We start from the raw sequence: 17,142 nt of genomic DNA on the forward strand, positions 1-17,142 counted from the left end.
CTTCCATCTGGAGAACAACAACGACCGCAACACCACCACCCTGCTGGACAACCTCGCCAACCTCGGCCTCAAGCAACTGGTGACCACCCCCACCCAGCACGCCGGACACACACTCGACCCGGTCTTCTCTTCCAGCAAGGACATCGCCTTCAGCCACGCCACGGGACTCCACTGGACGGACCACAGCTGCGTCCACTTCAGCTTCAGAAGGACCACGCTCCACCATCACCAGCAACAGGCCCCCCGCAGAAGCTGGAATAAGATCACGGCAGACCAGCTCGCCACTTCCCTGAACAAGAACCCGCCCACCAGCACAACGAACCCCAGCCAAGCGGCCACCAACCTCACGAAATGGATCAGCCACTGCGCAGACGACCTCGCCCCTCTGAAGACCCCGCCGAGCAGACCCGGCAGCAAGAAAGCCCCATGGTTTAACGACGAACTCAAGAGCTCCAAGAAGAACTGCAGAGCACTCGAGAAAACCTTGCGAAGAGACCCAACACCAGACAACATGACTGCCCTCAAACTCGCCACCCGAAAACACCACCAACTGATCCACGCCACCAAGAAAACCGCATTCAAGGAACGACTGGACAACAACGCACACAACAGCAAGGAACTCTTCAACATAGTGAAAGAGCTCTCCAACCCCAACGCTGGAAACAACGACATCACCCGTTCGCAAGACCTCTGCAACTCCCTCGCCTCCTACTTCCACAACAAGATCGCGGACATACACAACAGCTTCAGCACTCAACTGACGCACGCCACGACCGAACCACCGCCCCCCACCACCACCCTCCGCGCCTGGACCCCAATCAGCACCGAAGACACCATCCGCACGATGAACTCCATCCACTCCGGATCTCCAACAGACCCCTGCCCTCACCACGTCTTCAACAAGGCTGACGCTGTCATCGCACCCCACCTACGGGACATCATCAACACCTCCTTCGACAACGCCACCTTCCCGGAGAGCTGGAAGCATGCCAAACTCAGCGCTCTACTCAAGAAACCATCAGCCGACCCCACCGACCTCAAGAACTACCGCCCCATCTCGCTGCTCCCGTTTCCGGCAAAAGTCATCGAGAAGACAGTCAACTAGCAACTGGCCGCCTTCCTCGAGACGAACGGATCGCTCGACCTCACGCAGTCTGGCTTCCGGGCCAACCACAGCACCGAGACCGCCCTGATCGCAGCCACCGATGACATCAGAGCCCTGCTCGACAACGGAGAAACAGCGGCCCTCATCCTCCAGGACCTCTCCGCGGCCTTCGACACCGTCTGCCATCGTACCCTAGTACAACGCCTCAGCAACGTCGGAATCCAGGAGAAGGCACTGGAGTGGATCATCTCCTTCCTCGCCGGAAGGACACAGAGAGTCCGCCTCCCCCGTTCAGATCGGAGGCCACCGAAGTCATCTGCGGCGTTCCTCAAGGCTCCTCGCTCAGCCCAACACTCTTCAACGTCTACATGAGCTCCCTCGCAGCCATCGCACGCCAGCACAACCTCAACATCATCTCCTACGCCGACGACACCCAGCTGATCCTCTCCCTCACCAACGACCCCGCCACCGCCAGAGCCAACCTGCACGAAGGGATGACAGACGTAGCCAAATTGATGTCGAACAGCCGCCTGAAACTGAACTCGGACAAGACGGAATTCCTCATCCTGGGATCTTCACCCTCCACCTGGGATATTCACCCTCCGCCTGGGATGACTCCTGGTGGCCCCCCGCCCTGGGCAGCGCACCCAAACCAACAGACCACGCACGCAACCTGGGCTTCATCCTGGACTCCTCCCTCTCCATGACCAGACAAGTCAACGCCGTCTCCTCGTCGTGCTTCAACATCCTGCGCATGCTACGTAAGATCTTCCGATGGATCCCCACCGAGACCAGGAAGACGGTCACCCAGGCCCTCGTCACCAGCCGTCTGGACTACGGCAACTCCCTCTACGCCGGAACCACCGCCAAACTCCAGAAGAGACTCCAGCGGATCCAGAACACCTCAGCACGACTCATCCTGGACATCCCCCGCCGCAGCTACATCTCCGGACACCTGAGAGACCTGCACTGGCTCCCGGTCAACAAGAGAATCACCTTCCGGCTCCTCACCCACGCACACAAAGCCCTACACAACCAAGGCCCAGGATACCTCAACAGCCGCCTCAACTTCTACGCTCCCAAACGCCAGCTTCGATCGACCAGCCACGCCCTCGCCGCCGTCCCCCGCATCCGAAGAGCCACCACAGGAGGAAGGTCCTTCTCCTACCTAGCCGCCAAGACCTGGAACTCCCTTCCGACCCACCTCCGCCTGACCCAAGACCACCTTGCCTTCAGGAAGCAGCTCAAGACCTAGCTGTTCGAGCAGTAGCGGACCCCCTCCCCCCAGCGCCTTGAGACCCTCCGGGTGAGTAGTGCGCTATATAAATGCTGGGTGAAGTGTTTAGCGTTGCCCCAATCCTGAGGAACAAGGGGATTACAAAAAGGCAGAACCGCTCTTGGTACGTGTAATCACATATAATGTGGGATCTGACCACATTGAGAAAATAATAAAACGCAATTGGCGCTTAGTCAACACAGGCACTAGAAAATGGGATTATCCCTTGTTCTCTCATAAAAGAGCAAGAAGATTAAGAGATACGCTGGTGAACACAAGAGCCAAACCGAATTTTAAACTGACAAACCCCATATACAAAGCATTGGGTCTCCCTGAGGTTACAGAACACTAGCCATGTGGCCGAGGCAGTGCATGCCACCTCATGACATCTACTAAAGAGATTGACCTGGGCCCACATTCCCCATGGCAACTAAGAAAATATACAAACTGCAATGCTAAGCAGGTGATTTACATGATAAACTGTCCCTGTAACTTAAAGTACATGGGGATGACAACAAGGAAGTGTGTAGGAGAATAGCTGAACTCACAAGCAATATTCGCTGCAGACGCAGTACCACCAAAATGGCAGAACATTATATAACCATGAAGTACGCAGTGAACAACCTTAGATGGGTCATTCTTGAACATGTGACAGCAGAGACCAGAAAGTTTGTGAAAATCCCACTTGAAAAAGAACAGAGGTGGATTTACATACTGTCCACCCATACCAAGGGTCTGAATGATGACATTCCATGGTGGAACATCTCATAGTACACAGACACTTATATGGTTCTCGCAAAGCTGAACACACCCTTACAGTACAAGAGTGCTGTGGATTCCCATATATCCATGTGCAAAGATACATCAGCTTAATTGTGAGGTTCTTATCATTCATTCACTTAGACACATGGGCATGCCTCACTATAGGGCCCACCGTCCCCTTTAAGAACCTCCCATTTTTCATAAAGCACACTCGTTCCCCAGGTGAGACACTTTGTTCCCCCTCCCCTGGGACAAATGACCGTTAAGGATCGCTCACGGCATGGACTTTCCTGATTAAGAGGTGGGACCAGAAGCCCCTTAGAGCCTTCCTGCCAACTAGAACAACACGCTGTAAGGGCGCGCTTCATCGACACCGCACTATTGAGAGAGGAATTAACCATACTCCTTGAAATGCATTCTCAGTCACATTATTTTGATAAAAACTTCCAGCCTGGTAGCCTTGGAGATAGTTTGACCTCATAACCAATGGAACAGAAAATAGGCCGGTGATGCAGCCCCTAGCCTTACGTCCTGTGAATTTGCACAAACATATAATGTGACTATAACCCAGTCACATGACCATTGTTACTTTGTTTAAAAACGTCATTAAGCGCGAGAAGAGCTAAAATGCAGGGTTACATGGAACCAAGTAGGTGTTTTCACGGACGATGTCTCTTGAAGAAGTAGGTGAAGTAGGCCCTCTTTGTTTCACGCTCATTTAGGCTAAGGGGACAATCAATTGCATACCATTCTATCTCGTTTCTTTCCACAGTATTTGACTACATGGGTTGTCTAACCCCTCAAACCTTACGATACCCAATTAATATGTAGGGTATGTAGGTGGACAGTTAAGATGGTTTTCTACTACTCTTGTGTGTGCATGCTAGACACTGTAATTTTAATCGTAATTGGATTTGATTTAAATAAAATAAAAAAATAAAAGAATTGTGAGATCTAAAATATAATTATAACATGTCAATTCGCGCCAGTGAATAAATATTGTACATGTGCTAGCCATCATTAAATATGACATACATAATCCAAAACATAATGCGCATTATAAAAGAGAATGGTACTGGCTAATAAGAGAGCCCACATGAAGTAAAACCATAAAATAAAATGGATGGTGTTAGTGTTTTCCTATGATAGACAAGTATCCAACGTGCAAACAGAGCTGAGATGTGCAAAATAGCGATATGACAATTGAATCATCTACTCTATCCCTTATATCTGAATGATAACTCAAGAAACTCTTCCCACAGTTTCTCAAACTTCTTGATCCCCCACAGAATGCATTGCATATAGCCGTTCACTATTTTCAACTTGCCGCAATTTCCAAACCCACTCTCTTGCTGTTGGAATCTGGCATGATCGCCATTTTTGGAGCAGGAGAGACTTGGCCACTGCCATTACAATATAAACTAATTGTTCCCATTTAAAGCTTAGGCCGAGAGATGGGTCATATACCAAAGCCTTCAACCAAATACTCAGAACTAGCCTAAGTTACCATTCAGTACCAAAAATAGAAATATGTAATTCTTAACCCCAGCACAAGAGGGCACCGAATATACGAGTTCAGTAGGCTGAGGGCCGGTTAGGCAGTAGAAACAGATGCTCGGCGAGTTAGGATTAATTTGTGAGAGAAATTGTGGAGTTCTGCATAATAGCCCTTTACTGAAAAATACCATCCGGCGCCAATTGGCCCTTCTTAGCACACTAAAGTTACATGTATTAACTCCATCCTACATCTTAGCTGTTAATTCCAGGCCTTCATATTTCTCCCATTTTTTAATTACCTTCTGGGTAAAATCCAGGCTTTTAATAGGGGCCAGCAGTTTTTTCCACTACCCGGGATTTTTATCTTTATCGTCCAAAAAGAATGCCAACATTATCTTTTTACTATGATTTATTAGGCCGTTTTCAACTTACTTTAGAATTTACATAATATTCTATACACGCCCATAGGGAGAAAATAATTTGTGGCTAGCTTGTGGATTTCTGAAGTGGTGAACCACCTTTCCATATAAATAAAGTCTGCTATTTTTGTGATTCTTGCTTTTGCCCACCTTTGGACTATTTCCGAAGACAATTTAATACCTGATCTACAGCGACTTCTGAAAGGGGTGTTGCAGCCTGAATATAAGAAATAGCATATCTTCTAAAACCAATCCCTGTGTTTTCGAAAGAACCACAGCATGCACTTATAGCGGGCTTTTTTTGGGAGATTTCACTATCTTTGACATATTGCCTATCTGATATTCCATACAAATCAACTGCATAAAGTGATTAAAAAATATTCCTGTGTGGAGCTTTGCTTGAACCCTAGACATATTGAGCAAAGAAAGCAAAATAATAGTCCCTGAGATTAGGGAGCGCCAGCCCACCTTTCTCCCATTCCTCATATAAAGTGCTTAGTGTAACTCTGGCATTTTTTTTGCCAAATGAAGGACTTAAACATAGGCTCAATCTTTTTAAATAAGGATGCAGTTAAGACACACGGTACAGCCGAGAATAAAAAGTTAAACAACAGGAAAATGGACATCTTAATCAGAGAGACCCTCCCTAAAATTGTTCATTAAGAAGAATAAACATTTAGAATCAACACTCATAGTACACATGTGCATGTAGTCATAATCACAAATTTGGTTCTGTCAGTTGATTCCGTAATTGGATTTCTTTTGAACAAACCTTTACACCCAGACCACCACCACCCCTCCCCACCTCTTGCCTCCCCAATTCCTCCTCCAATTCGCCCTCCCTCACTACACTCTCCCCTGAGCTGTGTCGAGTGGTGTGCCATCCCACTCACACCTGACATGCTCTCCATCCCCAAGAGTCTAGCACCCTGACCTTGTGCCAAGATCTATCGGCCTACCCCCCACCACACTAAGGGGCCTGGGCCTGGACAAACAGGGACCCTGCTTAAAAGGAAGAGAAAAAAAGAAGAAAGGCCAAAAAAAGAAGTAAAGGAAAAGTGAAAGCATAAAAGCACCCCCCTCACGGTACCCAAAGCACACAAGTTCTCGCTCCGAAGTTATTAGGCATCCCATCTCTAGTCAAAAAACTCAGTGACATTTGAATAATGATTGGACACATAATACAAGGGACCCCAGCCCTAAACGCTGGTGTTTCATGCCCAAAGGGAAACAGAACCACATGAAATAAACACAGTCCTTAATCTTGGTTCTCAGACTAGCCAGTAGTCCAATTACTAATCCTGCACTCTTTAATTACGATTTATTTGATATTTGTTGTAGTAGTAGATGAGCCTCAGAGACATCACAGCATACGTGGAACCGCCGTTTTCCTAACACCTTCAGTGTTGACTTTTGTGTGATCATTGCCTGGGCCCCCTGTGCTTTAAAACGATGAAGCATCTTTACAAATTCCTTCCTCCTCTTACCTGCTGAAGTGGAAATGTCAGAGAATATACGACAGAGAGGAATTTCAACTGTTTCTGGTTAATGGCCTAAGATAGCATTAACTCTTTCATCCAATAGTCTACAAAGAATTGTGCAAGGATACTTTGAATTCTGGGGCAGATGCCCTGGCACTTGGTGGCATATTGTAAGTGTAAGAGCTCCAAAATGTTCAGGGAGAACATATATTTTGATAAAGGTATTTGCCCATTGCGTATTTGTTGTCCCTCAAGTCCTTCCGGGACCCCGACAATGCACAGATATGCACGCCTTGAGTTATTTTCCAGTCCCTCCAACTAATACTCAATTGAGGATTTCTGTTTCTATAAGGTGGCCACCTTCTCCTGTAGACTGGCTACCTGATCCTCTAGTTCAGAGATCCTTACTACTGCTTCAATTAGCCTCTCTGGGATCTGGGCCACTGGCTCCTCAATCTTAAAAAGTTGTGCATGTAGTGCTGCGATTTCGGTGGTTTGTGAGGCTTTCAAGTCCCTTATTTCATCCAGAACGAGATTTAACATAGTCTTGGCATCCCATTGCATCGTGGAAGGGGGGTCCCTTTGCAGTGTGTTATTGCTTGGAAAGACTAAAACCTTTTGTGTCTTTCCACCCCTTGGGTTCTCCTGTTCAGTATCAAGTGATCCCAGGGCTGTTGCGGACTTGGTAGAAGATGTCAAGGATTGGAACAGCATCAAATTACTGCTTGGGGGAGAAGATGGGAAAATTTCTGTGACCGCGATGGTTGCAGGGACTGTGGAGGTTGCAGCTTCTCAGGCAAATCAGCTTCGGAGCACGCACCAGACCCCAGACCCGATTTAACCATCATAAAGAGAGGGTATTCCATGACTTCTTTATTATTTTTTATTTATTTATTTACTTATTCGGAGTTTTATATAGTGCAAACAGGACCCGGAGGTTTTAGGTATCACAGCGCTTTACATGAGCACCAGTTGTGTTACACAAGAACACAATAATTTTTGTAAGGCATGGGGAGATTAAGCGATTTGCCCAGAATCACAGGATGTTGAACATCGTTGCCGAGACTCAAACCCGGTTCCCCAGATTTGAGGTCACCCGCCCTAGCCATTAGGCCACATCCTTCTTTAGTTTTTAGAAAAGTAGCTTCCTGCCCCGGGTTAGCCTCTTCCAAATTTTGCATTAAAGTCTTGGTAGGTAGAACTAACACAGATTCCGGGGGGTACTGTTGCTCTGGATAGAGCTCATAGAGACTGCCTCTAAAGTCCCCTCCAGAAGCTACGGGTTCTCACTGACACTTACACCTTGTTCACGGTCTTCAAAATCACTAGAGAGGGTGTCCGAGGTGGTGCGGATTGCTCGTGCTGTGGCTTGCCCCACTCGTTTATTAGCCCGTTGGGTTGGAGCAGGCACATCAAAGTGGTTTGTGACTGCAGAACCAGAGACCTTAGAATGGCTTCAAATTTTTTGGCCTGCACCCCCAGTCCGATATCTCACTGATCACCAAGGTTTATGTCCCTTGAAATATACACAATCATACAGTGTGCTAATGTCCCCCAGAAAAAAGGAAAGTTCAATTATGTGGCCCTTCCCGGCGACCCTCTACCGGGAAGCACAGCCAATCCCTGAAGGCAGGAAAGCAGAGCACATGCACTCCCCCCCCCCAGCGAGAAACCTGGAGGCCATAGCAGGAGGGCGTCAATTTCTCTCCATCCTAGTCTTGAGCAGCGCTGATGACCTGGAGTGCAGCAGGGGCGGCTCTAGGCTTATGGCGGCCCTGGGCAGGGAGCGTAGGTAGGGGGCCCCCGGAGGAATGCAGGCGCGGAGGCCAGTGAAGAGGGGATAGTCAGGGTGTTTGGAAGTGGAACAGAGCCGGAGGCCGCCAAATCCCTGCCAGGGGCCGCCACCCAAATATGTATCCATCCTCAGATGATTATTATATTAAGGATATATATTGGCGTGGTGGCCCCTGGGGTTTGTCGGCCCTGTGCAGGTGCACAGCTTGCACATGCCTAAGGCCGCCCCTGCGTGTAGCGAGGAAAAGCAAATTTCACCCATTCACGTAACTTGAACAGTGGGTATCCAACAAAACAGCTCTCATGCGGCCCCCTAAATCATCAGAGTCAAGAATTGCCTGACATTTAAAACCATGGGGAGGCTCCCTGCGTCTGCCTGCTGTCTGCCTCCTGCCTCTTATTTCCCAACTGTCAGCCATTCTGGTTACGGCCAAAAACAGCAGCCTAGAGCAACCGGGAACAGGCAGCCTCCATTGCGCGATCACAATCTCCAGCGCAGCGTGTCCTGGTGTCCTGACGCGGTGGGCGGTTGGGGCGTTAGCGCCTCACACCGATCAACATCCCCTAACCGATTTATTTTGATTTTTCCTATGTCTTCTGTGCCTTTTAAATGTATAAGAGTGAAATTCAACATTGAAGGGTGACTCACATATGTTTGCGTGCTTTGCTGCACATATTAGAGATGTTGTGCCAAAGTCCTAAGACATTCTAATTGACATGTCTCATAAATCCATGTTTGTGACACATATTTTCTCTGTCTGGCCAAGAACATATCGAGGAAAGAGTCTTAATTATGGTTTCATGCATGCTTTACTGAATCTTTATGAATGCATATAGATAGGTTGTAACTAACAACTTCTCCGAGCAGAGAGTCAACATATATTTGGTCCTGGAGAAAGCTGATTGACCCACTGGGCATGTAAATGGCTGAAACATGTCAACCATCTGATGTCAGGGGCCATCATACCCTAGGGACATCCCACTGTTCTTAAACCTTGCTAAAGGACCTTTTTTATTCAAAGTAATTTAGGATCCATGAGGCAATTTTAACTCTCAATCCCTTGTTTCCACTTTTAAGTGTTCTCCTCAAAAACGTGTAGAGCCCACTTGCTCCCACTACGTAATGTGGGTGTGGGTCTAATGATAAAGTAGGTCACAGGTGGGACGTGTCTGTGGGGACACAACAAATATATCCAAGAAAAATGGCGATCACACTAATTTTCCTGTGTGTAGATCACACATTCACTTGAGATATAATAAGGGCTAAGCAAATATCCTAGTGAAAAAACAGGATTTAAGAGAGCTAGGTCAATCCTCCATTGTGTAGTTAGGAGATCTTATCCTGACTTTGCCAAGGGAAGACCTTTCCCTAACTCTGCTGATCTCTCATGCTTGAGATTTCACATTTAGATGCTTTATATAGTTTAGGGAAGTTCCTTTATGGAACTGATACTTTATCTGTTTTGTGTTTTGCACTCTTCAAAGACTTATGATACTATTATCTGATACATGCTGTTGGATGGATTAACTTTGCCGAATTGTACACTTAACTGACCAATGATTTACTAATAGAATAGGTTTTTGGAGGAGGAGCAAGATGACGGACTGACACCGCCACGGAGCACACCACACGGGGGAAGCCTAACTATACCGGGACGTACCAAAGTCTCTAGCAGCAAGATTGTCCGCGTTTCGCCGCGCTTGGAGATCGGAGTGCAGATGGGAGCACTGACTGCCATTGCGGTGCCGGGGCCAACGTAATGAGATGAGAGTGCAACCAAGGTTCAAGGCGGGGCACGGGGGAAGCAGCGTTCGGCGTTTGAACTGTGCCAAGCCGAGCTGTGCTGATTGCCTCTGCAGCGAAGAGAATGTGCAAGCCTCGGCTTCTGCTTCAAGCCTTTGCGTGCAAACCCAGCCGGGGGAGAGGAAAGGTGAGACGCGAGCGAACTGCAGAGGGCCAGGGATGTGATTTGACATGCTGAGATAGCCAGGGCTCGAGCTAGGTCACGAGCGAGCGCCCCGGGATGCAGTTTGCAGCAGGGACAGGGGCAGGGGTTGCAGGATACGAATTGGCGCCCCCGGGGACTTAAGGGAGCTGCCCTACAGCGAGTGCAAAAACTGCTCAACCTGCTGCTTGAACCTGAAGCTGCTTTTTGTTGTGTTGAAAAAAGTTTTCAACTGTCAAATTCAAAATCCATAGACATCAACTATTCACTGTGAGCTGGGGAGAGGATATTGAGCTGGAAGCTGGAGGTGGAGTCTTCTCGCTTTCCCCTGTTCTGTTGTGTAGTCCATAGTTTGAGTGGAGTGGAGCAGAATTGTGGAGCTGTGAAGTTTAGACCAGACTGGAACAAGAGTCAACGGTCAGAGGAGCTGGGGGAGATTGAGTTGCAGCTTCAACACTATATCGTTGGTGAAGAATTGCGAGCAGACTCGAGAACGCATGCATGCAGGCAATTGGCGCTGCGCAGTTGGTTGCGGGCTGCGAGCCTCTAGGCTGACACGTTGGGTATCCGGCTGTTGTTCGGTACACCACTGGCCGGGGTTGTTTTTGCTGGGTTTTCCAACGGCAACGTTGATAATAAGGCAGGATATGGCACCACCAAAAAGCCCCTCAAGAAGAACGCGGGCTGGTCGTGCCCTTGCTCACGCTAATGGAGGCGATGTAGGAGACAATGCGAGTGAAGCTGCTGTTGTTGCTGAAAATAAGATGGCTGCTGCTGCCATGGAAAACAAGATCGGAGCTTCAATCGTTGGCAAGCCAATACTTTGCCTGTTTCAGACTGGGAAGGCTGCCGACCTGCTCGCAGTCGGGTCTGTTAATCAGACAATGTCAGGGAACAAACTTTCGGAGACGTTGCTGGAGGCGTTACCGATTTGTTTGAATAAATCTAAAGAATCCTCGCAGTCAGGGATACAAATGTAATACTGATATTGGTGATGGTGCTGGGGGGAGTAAAGTAGAGACAGAAGACTTTACTGAAAATAATCATGATATTTCTACGCCAGTGAACTCACCAGAAATGGGTGAACTAATGAGCCAGTCTTTAATGGAGCTAAGGGGCGGATGATCAGAAATCAGTTTACCGGCACATGTAGATAGCAGTGGGGGCGCTGGCATTGGAGAGAACGCTTTGGAGGAATGGGAAGAGGTGCCTTCCCACAGCGATGATGTTTCAGTAGCACTAATAGCGGGAGTGGGAGTAAGTACTAGATCCAATAAGACACCGCCTGGAAAGAAAATCAAGGCCAAATACAAAAATAAGAAAACCCCCCCGAGGCCGGACCATTTACAACAAAATTCACCTCAAAACAGCATACGTGGAAATGTAATTCGGATAATAGTTCTCTTCGTAAATGGGTTCAAGCTCAGGGAGGAGTGAAGAGTATGGTCTCCCGGATCACTAGTAATAGCCCTATTGAAAACATTAGAGGATAACATGGCGAGCAATACCCCCGCGGCAAAACGAGCAGAGAAAGGGGCCAGCTTGTCAGAAGAACGGGGAGAGAGGGGAGCTTGCTCCCAACAAGTATCTACTTCAGCAGTATCGTCTCGATGGACACTGACTCAGCCAGCTAATATTCTGGCGCATACTTGCCTTAATAATGCCTATTTTTAAAAGACCAAAGAAGTGAGGCACAAGAACATTACCTGCAAGCCAAGTCGGACACAGACCAGATGTCGCAGATGTTACAGGAAATGTCAGTCAAAGTGGGGGGCCTTGCTAGCGATATATTAGATCTACAACAGCGAGTAGGGGAGACGGAGCAGACTGTAAGCCTTACAGATACTGTAGTTCTGCAGCAGGTTACTCAAATTTCAACTATCCAGCTTAAACTTGAGGACTTAGAGAATCGTCAACGCCGTCACAAACTGCGAATATATGGCATTCCAGAAGGGGCAGAAGGAGCAGATCCCAGGGCCTATCTTATACTTACTGGCGATTCCTAGGATAAAGAGAACCCGCATGGGCGGCAGGCGTTTTTCCCTACAGGCAGCAAAGCTCTGGAACAAGCTTCCCGACACCATTCGATTGGAAGCGAACCATATCAGGTTCAGGAAGCTGCTTAAAACCATTCTGTTCACCGGAATGAATGGGTCTTTGAAGCGCTGGGATGCCTCCGGGTAGCCATGCGCTATACAAATGTGTAGTCATTCATTCATTCATTATACAGCTATTTCAAAAGGCTTTCCTCGATTTATCGGACTGGAACTGGGATTCTCAATTGCAAAGAGTTCATAGACTCCCTACTGGTAAACGTAATCAGGAAGGTAAATACCCCCTTTTTTTGTGGTAACTTTTTGTTAAGGCAGGCAGTTGCCCTTAAGGCTCGACCCAATACACCTGTCACTGTGGAGTCTGTCACTTTCTTTGATAGATCAGACCTTTGCAAGACTACTATGGACAGACGTTGGCAGGTTTGCCAGTTTATTGACCCCCTTAAGGCGCTTTGGGCACAAGTGTATTTACAGGAACCAGCACATTTGAAAGTTTTCAAAAATGGTCGATCATATTTTTTGTTGATGAACAAGAATTTAAATCTGCTATTGTTAATTGGCAAACGGAAGCTGCACAGAAGTCTTAACACGATGTATATTTACATATATGTGTACATGCTTCAATGAAGATGGGTGATTTCTTAATTCCTTCTTTCTGTGTGGGTCCTAATACTTTAAAAAAAAATGTGTATGATAAGATAACTAGCCTTTTGGGATTAAGCTTAATTGGTACTTCTTATTTTTTTTACTTATGGTTTTTGTTCAGGTGTGGGGCAGCTACCGTAGTGGTGGTAGCTCTCCAGTACTGCCTTTCCAGTGGCAGTAGGTCAAAGGCAGGATTCCTCCTCCTAGCCACTGGGATGGGGGGTGGGTTCCAAGGGTCTCTCGGGTCAGAGGGAGAACTGGAAGGGATTTGTAGGTGGGGGGGCAAAAAAAAAATGAAGACATCATTAGGGTAAAATATAGCTATGGTAAAGGACTTTTAAGTCGTCATCAGATTTTGTTTGGTTCTTTCGTTTTTTTTAGGGCTATTCTTTATTTGTAGAGGAAAGTCGACTAGGAATATAATTTATTATGGCTAAGATAAAATGTATTTGCAAAAAACACAGTTGATGGACAGAATGTAGAACAATGTCATACATTCACCCCAGTACAAGGATCTGGGCCTAAATCCATCGTTTTTTTGCACTCCACACCACCCTGGGTTAGACACTGGCTATATGCAAATCAGCTCTGACCCTGTGCCTCATGGGAACAGTCCAGTCCGAACTACCAAGCCATGTCTTTCCCAGACCGGAATCAAGCATCCAAGGACCGGTTTCTGGCTATCAGCCTTCATCAGCCTGGATAGCTTGACTCCAGTGGTGTGGAGAGCCTGGGACTCACGTCTGAGCATCCCCAGCACACTCAGGGTGCAATTGCAAAAAACACAGTTGATGGACAGAATGTAGAACAATGTCATACATTCACCCCAGTACAAGGATCTGGGCCTAAATCCATCGTTTTTTTGCACTCCACACCACCCTGAGTTAGACACTGGCTATATGCAAATCAGCTCTGACCCTGTGCCTCATGGGAACAGTCCAGTCCGAACTACCAAGCCATGTCTTTCCCAGACCGGAATCAATCATCCAAGGACCGGTTTCTGGCTATCAGCCTTCATCAGCCTGGATAGCTTGACTCCAGTGGTGTGGAGAGCCTGGGACTCACGTCTGAGCATCCCCAGCACACTCAGGGTGAAATTGCAAAAAACACAGTTGATGGACAGAATGTAGAACAATGTCATACATTCACCCCAGTACAAGGATCTGGGCCTAAATCCATCGTTTTTTTGCACTCCACACCACCCTGGGTTAGACACTGGCTATATGCAAATCAGCTCTGACCCTGTGCCTCATGGGAACAGTCCAGTCCGAACTACCAAGCCATGTCTTTCCCAGACCGGAATCAAGCATCCAAAGACCGGTTTCTGGCTATCAGCCTTCATCAGCCTGGATAGCTTTCACCCCGAGTGGGCTGGGTATGCTCAGACGTGAGCCCCAGGCTCTCCACACCACTGGAGTCAAGCTATCCAGGCTGAATGAAGGCTGATAGCCAGAAACCGGTCCTTGGATGCTTGATTCCGGTCTGGGAAAGACATGGCTTGGTAGTTCGGACTGGACTGTTCCCATGAGGCACAGGGTCAGAGCTGATTTGCATATAGCCAGTGTCTAACCCAGGGTGGTGTGGAGTGCAAAAAAACGATGGATTTAGGCCCAGATCCTTGTACTGGGGTGAATGTATGACATTGTTCTACATTCTGTCCATCAACTGTGTTTTTTGCAATTTTCACCCCGAGTGGGCTGGGTATGCTCAGACGTGAGTCCCAGGCTCTCCACACCACTGGAGTCAAGCTATCCAGGCTGAATGAAGGCTGATAGCCAGAAACCGGTCCTTGGATGCTTGATTCCGGTCTGGGAAAGACATGGCTTGGTAGTTCGGACTGGACTGTTCCCATGAGGCACAGGGTCAGAGCTGATTTGCATATAGCCAGTGTCTAACCCAGGGTGGTGTGGAGTGCAAAAAAACGATGGATTTAGGCCCAGATCCTTGTACTGGGGTGAATGTATGACATTGTTCTACATTCTGTCCATCAACTGTGTTTTTTGCAATTTTCACCCCGAGTGGGCTGGGTATGCTCAGACGTGAGTCCCAGGCTCTCCACACCACTGGAGTCAAGCTATCCAGGCTGAATGAAGGTTGATAGCCAGAAACCGGTCCTTGGATGCTTGATTCCGGTCTGGGAAAGACATGGCTTGGTAGTTCGGACTGGACTGTTCCCATGAGGCACAGGGTCAGAGCTGATTTGCATATAGCCAGTGTCTAACCCAGGGTGGTGTGGAGTGCAAAAAAACGATGGATTTAGGCCCAGATCCTAGTACTGGGGTGAATGTATGACATTGTTCTACATTCTGTCCATCAACTGTGTTTTTTGCAATTTAAGATAAAATGTATGGCATGGAATGTGGCCGGACTTAATAGTACTAATAAACGTCATTTGGTAGAGGAGGAGTTAAAATTGTATCAACCGCATTTAGTTTTAATTACTAAAACCCACTTGGCCTACAAGGATCGTCATTTGTTAAAACATTTAGGGTATCAAACAGTTGTTAGTACCTCCCAAACTATATCTTTGAAAGGGGCTGCCATATTAAAAGATAAAAGGTTATTTTGTAAAATAGTTAAGACATTGGCTGATTCAAGAGGTCGATGGGTATTGGCCCAAATTGAGATACAGGGTAAGAAATATGTGTTTGGCTCAATTTATGGATCAAATACTGATGATCCAGGCATATTTGATTTTCTTAACTTGGAATTATTGAACTGGGATGGGGAACATCTGATAATGGGAGATTTTAATTGTGTAATGGACTATAATATTGACTCAACAAAACAAGCATTGGAAATGCAATAGGTCTCGCACCATTAGAGTTAGTGTTTTTAGAATTGTTTATGGGTTTTTTTTGTAAATGTTTAACATTTTTGTTTCCTGTAGCCAATGCTAAAGAATGACAAATAAAAAAAGCCATAAACATTTCTAAAAGCTCTAACTGAAATGGTCTGAGACCTATTGCACTGTGTGAGGGTGAGGGGTTGAGGGTGAGTGAGGGTGAGGGTGGGTGAGGGTGAGGGAGGGTGAGTGAGGGTGGGTGAGGGGTTGAGGGTGAGTGAGGGTGAGGGTGAGTGAGGATGAGTGATAGTGAGGATGAGTGAGAGTGAGGGTGAGTGAGGGGTTGAGGGTGAGGCGTTGAGGGTGAGTGAGGGTGAGGGGTTGAGGGTGAGTGAGGGTGAGTGAGGGTGAGTGAGGGTGAGTGAGGGTGAGGGGTTGAGGGTGAGTGAGGGTGAGGGGTTGAGGGTGAGTGAGGATGAGTGAGAGTGAGGGTGAGTGAGGGGGTGAGGGGTTGAGGGTGAGTGAGGGTGAGGGGTTGAGGGTGAGTGAGGATGAGGGTGAGTGAGGGTGAGTGAGGGTGAGTGAGGGGGTGAGGGGTTGAGGGTGAGTGAGGGTGAGGGGTTGAGGGTGAGTGAGGATGAGGGTGAGTGAGGGTGAGTGAGGGTGAGTGAGGGTGAGGGTGAGGGGTTGAGGGTGGTGAGGGTGAGGGTGAGTGAGGGTGAGGTGTTGAGGGTGAGTGAGGGTGAGTGGTTGAGGGTGAGTGAGGGTGAGTGAGGGGTTGTGTCTTAACTTTGGTCCCAGCACCATGAAACAGGAGTCTCTTGAGGGGATAAAGGTGGGCCTGGCAGTCAAATGTGTGCTGTCATTGGCGAGGAGTCAAATAATCAGTGATGCCTCTCGTTGCTCTTAACTTTGGTCCCAGCACCATGAAACAGGAGTCTCTTGAGGGGATAAAGGTGGGCCTGGCAGTCAAATGTGTGCTGTCATTGGCGAGGAGTCAAATAATCAGTGATGTCACTTTCGCTATCCTCAGCGAATTAATGAGCTGATGTCCATGTGCATATACATTCCACTCTGTACCGCGAGGATTGTTGTGGGTGAAAAACGCTCTTAAACTTATATCCTGGAGGCGTGATCCAAACCAGGTTTTCTAGACGCACAACAAAAAGCAACGGTTTATAAAAAATATATAATTGGAGAGGTTAAAATGTGATTCAAATAGTAATTCAATTTCCCCCCCCCCCTCTCTCGCGGTCCTTGCTTCCTGGAAGGGAGCCATGCCCTTGGGGCGGGGTGCTGCAAAGCAGGACAGGCTGTGGTATGCACGTGCAACAGGAAATGAGGCAGCCTGCGCCCACGAGGACTCTCTCGAGCAGGG

The sequence above is a fragment of the Lissotriton helveticus genome, chromosome 7 (genome assembly GCF_964261635.1).
Source record: "Lissotriton helveticus chromosome 7, aLisHel1.1, whole genome shotgun sequence".
Classification (NCBI taxonomy): Eukaryota; Metazoa; Chordata; class Amphibia; order Caudata; family Salamandridae; genus Lissotriton; species Lissotriton helveticus.